The sequence below is a fragment of the Colobus angolensis genome, unplaced genomic scaffold (assembly GCF_000951035.1).
Source record: "Colobus angolensis palliatus isolate OR3802 unplaced genomic scaffold, Cang.pa_1.0 Scaffold92, whole genome shotgun sequence".
In the NCBI taxonomy this organism is placed as follows: Eukaryota; Metazoa; Chordata; class Mammalia; order Primates; family Cercopithecidae; genus Colobus; species Colobus angolensis.
The window spans coordinates 3,748,607-3,754,842 of NW_012123154.1; positions in this window are offsets into that span (position 1 = coordinate 3,748,607).

Genomic DNA, 6,236 nt, shown 5'->3' on the forward strand with positions numbered 1-6,236 from the left:
GGCATAATAAAAAAGGTCTCTCTCTCTCTCTCCCCTATTCTATCTTTCTCCCTCTCACTTTCCTAGATAATGGTAAAGATTGCAAAGGTGATTTTAGTCTTGAGCTTGATGAACTGAGGGACAGCTAGTAACAAATGTGCTTAAAAATCCAAAGCTGAAGGAAGCCAGTGAGATGGTAAGTCACAGTTATAGTTGGTGTCTTGCTGATTTTTCTTATATAGCAAAAGTCTTTAAGTCTCAAACTTAACATTTAAAAGGAAAGAAAACGAAGACAGGAATAACACTATCTTTAAAAATCACTTTGTGCCCTCTTCTTTTATTTTGAACCTTTTCATATGGATTTTTTTCCATTCTAAATTTTCCCTTGAGACTTCCTTCCTTCCTTCTGCTTTTCTTGTTTTGTTATATATAATTAGAATAAAGGAAGGCAAATATGTTGAGATCTAAATTCCAATATATCTAAATTGCTAAGTTCACAATATGTACAATGGGGGCAAAGTAACATAAAATCAGACTTTTAGAGACTTGTCTATAAAATCACACAAGAGGAATAATGAGAGGCTAAAATATACAATTCCAAAACATGAAGTTTCAATGTAGAAAGTGTTGGATTGTGCATGTTCTCACTTATAAGTGGGAGCTAAATGATCAGAACTCATGGTCACAAAAAGAGGAACAACAGACATTGAGGCTTACTTGAGGGTGGAGGATGGGAAGAGGGAGAGGATCAGAAAAAGTAGCTATTGGGCACCAGTCCTAGTAGCTGGGTGAAGAAATAATCTGTCAACAAACCCCCATGATATGAGTTTACCTATATACCAAGCCTGCACATGTACCCCTGAACCTAAAATAAAAGAAAAAAAAGGTCTTGGATTGTTGCTGAGTAAATTCTTTTGTGACAAAATATAAAACTCTCAAAGCTAGTTCTGAGGTTGTTAAAGTGAATTCTAAATCTGAATTTAAATGTCTTTCCTTCTTTATCTTTTTCTGTGTAAACTTAAAAAAAATTTTAGGGCCAGCGCGCTGGCTCATGCCTGTAATCCCAGCACTTTGGGAGGCTGAGGAGGGTGGATCACGAGGTCAGGAGATCGTGACCATCCTGGCTAACACGATGAAGTGAAAATCCATCTCTACTAAAAAAAAAAAAAATTAGCTGGGTGTGGTGACAGGCATCTGTAGTCCCAGCTACTTGGGAAGCTGAGGCAGGAAAATGGCTTGAACCTGGAAGGTGGAGCTTGCAGTGAGCCAAAACTGGGCCATCGCACTCCAGCCTGGGCAACTCTTCCAAATAATGATGCCAGAGCTTAGAAATGTGAGAGATTTGCCCACGGTAAGTCAATAAGTGGGGACATGGCTATATTGAAACCTCATATCTGTGCATGCCTTAGGTTGCCCTGATGCCAAAATAGTAACTGAGCGAGACTCTGTGTCAAAAAATAAAAAACAAACAAAAAAAAATTTTAGGAGTGCAGCAGAAGAAGGTAAAGTATATGAGGAAATTTGATTAATTAAATACATTAGGTCAATCAGTTTCCATATTTCATTTGAATATATAAATCTAAAATATGAAAAGTAAATCTAGTATACATGTAAAATTAAGATTAAAATGTTACGACATTGTCTGAATTTATTCATGTATTCAATAAACATTTATTGAGCATCTACTCAGCTTCTGTCTCAATCCGGGGATTTACAGCAGTTAACAGATGATAATTCCTGCCCTCATATAATTTACATTTTAGTCCGAATGCTATTTTTGTTAAAAAATCCTTATCTGATATGTTGAATATGCTGGCTTTTAAAAATAACTTATTTTTCAATACTTTAAAAATGCTTAAATGTTAAATTTTTATATAATGTAAAATATGCATTTCTCTTCTTAAATATATTGCCAATCGTATGGGAAGATGTTTAAAACACATGCTGTGTTTGGTTATGGATATAAGAGAATTGACAAGAAAATTATTTGAAAAGGTAATGAAGAATTTGCAAGAGAAAGCAGAGCATGACTTTAAGAGATAGTGAAACCACTAGTGTGTAAATGGTTTATCAGAATACTTTTCTTGGTATTTTTTAAAGTTCATTAATTCAATATATTTTTATGGTATAAGTTCTTACATTTTGTGCTGGATCTTTGTGCTAAATCCAAGAAGTGTTAAACCCTAGGGGAATATTTGTGACTACAAATAATTTTAATGTCACCTTTTCATAAGATAATAAAAAAATAAAATGATATTAAGACAACCTTCCCATCAAGGTTATAATTAGAACGTCCTATTTAAGTAAGAATAATGATGCTTCTTTTGGGTGGCCTTCTGCTTTGTTGAAGTTCTGCATCTTTTTAACCCACCACAAAAAGATGTTGTAACATCTTATTTGACATATTCTTCATATATTTAAACCACTTATATTTTGAAAAAAATAGGATTATAAAAATGTTTGTCACTTCATTGGAAATAAAGTGGTTTGTGCACACCAGAATAAAGGTTTCCTAATGAGAAAGATGTGAAATGAGAAATAACGCCTGTGTAGTTTATAATGTGAGAGCACTGGCTGGGAAAATTATGTACAACATTGCACTTAGCAAAGTTCCCTGATGCATTGTAGGAGCTCAGATAATAAAAAACAGCAAATGATGATAATTCACAAATTCATAGTAACTCTATGGTAGACAACATTTTCACACTCCAAAGCTGCTAAACTATACAGGTATTTAGGAGTAAATTTGGAAAGTAAAATACAAGTCAACTATATTTCTCCTGAGTCTGTTTACATTTATTCTGTTCAAGATCTTTTCTCTCTTAAGAAAGTTAAGAAGCTTGATTATTTGGTTCTTATCACTTATAAGAGTTAAACAATACGATCTAAATTACATTTTAGCTGTTTTAAACAATTAAACCCTAAGCTTGTTTTACTTTCAAGAGAAAAACAAAAAGTCACACAAACCTCGGTTTAGTTGTAAAAAGAGGCAACTACTATTCTTGAAATAACTGTTGATCAGCATCTAGTCTGGTTATTCAAGTGAACAGGTCAGCAAACATTCACTAAAAGGTAAGGTCTATCACCTGTCTAGTTTAAGGCTGAATAATCTAGCCAAAGGTAGCTTTTGAAACAGACTGGCCACCCATCCATACCACTGACTGAGCGGTTATATTTAGCCTCTTGGAAACAATGTGTATGGTTAGAAGGGCCAGGAGAGGTCACTCCGAGAAGCAGAGCTAGAGGTGAAGGACCATGACATACCTGGGCAGAGCCAGGCAGTCCGTCATTTTAATAGCACACTAATTCCAAAAAGTTTTAGCACTTATGGCCTTGAAGCTTAATTACTCTCATTTATCTTCCTAATAAATGATGCCAGAGCTTAGAAATGTAAGAGATTTGCCTATGGTAAGTCAATAAGTGAGGGCACAGCTATATTGGAACCTCACATCTGTGCATGCCTTAGGTTGCCCTGATGCCAAAATAGTAACTGAAATACACAACTCAGACATCACTGTACCCGCTAGACGATTGCCACCCTTCAATTGATTTCTCAATAAAATTGGCTGTGACTACATCCTTTGGCACAATGTAATTTCAGTACTTAAATAAACATATGTGGACTTGAGTACAACAATTGGATACATCAAATAAAATTCCAAGAATGAGAGGTGAGAAGAACAAATTTGGTTTAAGCCCTTTTCACTGAAATTTAATAGAAACATACAAAAATGGAAAAGAACTAGTAGTTCATAGAGATTTCAAACAAACAAACAAACAAAGATAAATTGAGTGGAAGAAGCTTTCAAAATTTTGTAGCGCAATGACCTGCTCAAGTCCATGGGGAAAAAGTCCAAAAACAAGAAAGATTCACACTGCTTGGAATAACACCTGATGTTACAGAATGTGAAAATATTCACTTTGTAAATTAATGTGATGCCCTACTTTCTTAAAAACTATCCGTTCGTTAAGATGGTAGCAAAATATTAAAATGCTTATTGAAATTAAAACCACATTGCAGACGTCTTCTTCACAGATACTCAAGTTTTTCTCTTAATCATGTTTCTATTTTCAGTCACTAGAGGAAAGACACACATTTACATATGGTGAGCATTAGTTTCAAGAGGTCTGTTAGCTTTTGTTAAATCCTCTCATTAAATTTCTTGGATGGATTCCTATCCAGCTTATCCTACCAAATCTAAAGTTTGCTCAGGTGTCGAGAGTGAAGAATTTCAAAAGCAATTCATGAGCTGGTGCTAAAACATAAGAACCAGCTAGAAGCCTCATGCATTCTATGTGAGGAGAAAAATACTAAACAGGACAGTGAGAAGTAAGAGAAATGAAAAAGCAAAATGAGAAGGACTATTGCAAAAGGGCCCACCAAAGAATGGTGTTTGACAGCGTTTTCCTGGGCCCTGAAAACCCACATTCTAGCACAGTGCTGGGATACTTTGTGGGGATGAATAATAATTAAATTTATTGATCATTTTCTGTGTTCAGCTTTGCCCCTAAAAACTGGTATACACTTAAAAAGGAGTGTATGAACCAGCTTTATCCTTACAACAACACCCTTAGGTAGAAATCCTTATTATCCCCACTTCAGAGATGAAAAGATTAGGCACAGAGATGGAAAATCATTTGTACATACACAGCTAGCAAACGACAGAGTTGGCATTAGTAACCAGGAATGGGTGATATCTATTACATAGTTATTCACCTTAGGGAGTGACCCACTGAGAGGGAAGTTTTGTTTTTTTGTTTTGTTTTGTTTCTAATGCAGCAATTGGCATTGGAAAAGCAAGGTAATATTCTTTCCTGAAGCTTATAGTTGTGAATGTGAGAATTTTGCCCAAACTCTGCCAATTCAATCCCATAATATTTGCTAAGCATCTACTCTAGGTAAGGGACACTGCTAAGTACAGGGATTACAAAGATGAATCATTTGACAGATTCCACTTTCACAGAACTCAACAATCTAAGTTTTTGAGTAAATCAATCAGGAGGCTACGAGAAATAAAAAGTAACCACAAGGGTAAAAGCAATGATAGCTGCCACTTACTGAGCACCCACTAGGAATAGGGCATTGTGCTTGGTGCTTTACAAATTTATGCCATGTACTCTACACAGCCATGCTCCTGCATGGATTTAACAGTGTTTATTTTACAGATGAGGAAATAAGACCCAGGTAGGTTCAAGTAACTTGGTCAACCTCGTACAGGTAGTAAATGACTGAGCCAGGATTTGTACAAGCAGAGTACAAACGGTACTTTTTTTTTTTTTTTTTTTTTTGAGATGGAGTCTCGCTCTGTAGCCCAGGCTGGAGTGCAGTGGCATGATCTCGGCTCACTGCAAGCTCCGCCTCCGGGGTTCACGCCATTCTCCTGCCTCAGCCTCCCGAGTAGCTGGGACTACAGGCGCCCACCACTACGCCCGGCTGATTTTTTGTATTTTCAGTAGAAATGGGGTTTCACCATGTTAGCCAGGATGGTCTCGATATCCTGATTTCCTGATCCGCCTGCCTCGGCCTCCCAAAGTGCTGGGATTACAGGCGTGAGCCACCGCGCCCGGTCACAAATGGTTCTTTATAGAGTGTGGGAAAGTGTCAGCAGGGGAGTGAAGCTACTCTTGTATCTATGACAAAATGGTCCATTTTCTGGGAATACTATACTCCTTAATGAAGCGAGCAATTCTCAAAAGAAAGCGTATACACTTTTGGAAAAGAGGGGACATCGACCAAGATAGCATATCAGCCAGATAATGGGCATGCAAGATTTATTACTTGTGTACATGGGAAGTCTTCAATAGAAACAACAAAACATGCTGGAGGGAGTGTAGTGAGAAGCTAGTATAACATAGGTGTCAGGGTTCACTCACAAGTTTCTTTCTAGGCTCTGAGGTGTCCTCCAGCCATCTGTCCTGGGGTCATGTGATACATTTTTGTAAACTTTGCAAAAGCAAGCCACACTATTCACAACCTAATAAGACCACTGTCTTGTTCACTGCAAATTCCACTCTAACACTTCTCCTTCCATTGTGTGGCACTGGAGGGCCACTGAAATTCTGGGGATTCAGCTAGGAGAAGCTGAATTAATCATGCATTTAATTGGAGTTAGTGGGATATATTTATGGGGATTTAGCGGGGGGAGGGCACCTTAGGTTTATAGCAAGCCACACTATTCACAACCTAATAAGACCACTGTCTTGTTCACTGCAAATTCCACTCTAACACTTCTCCTTCCATTGTGTGGCACTGGAGG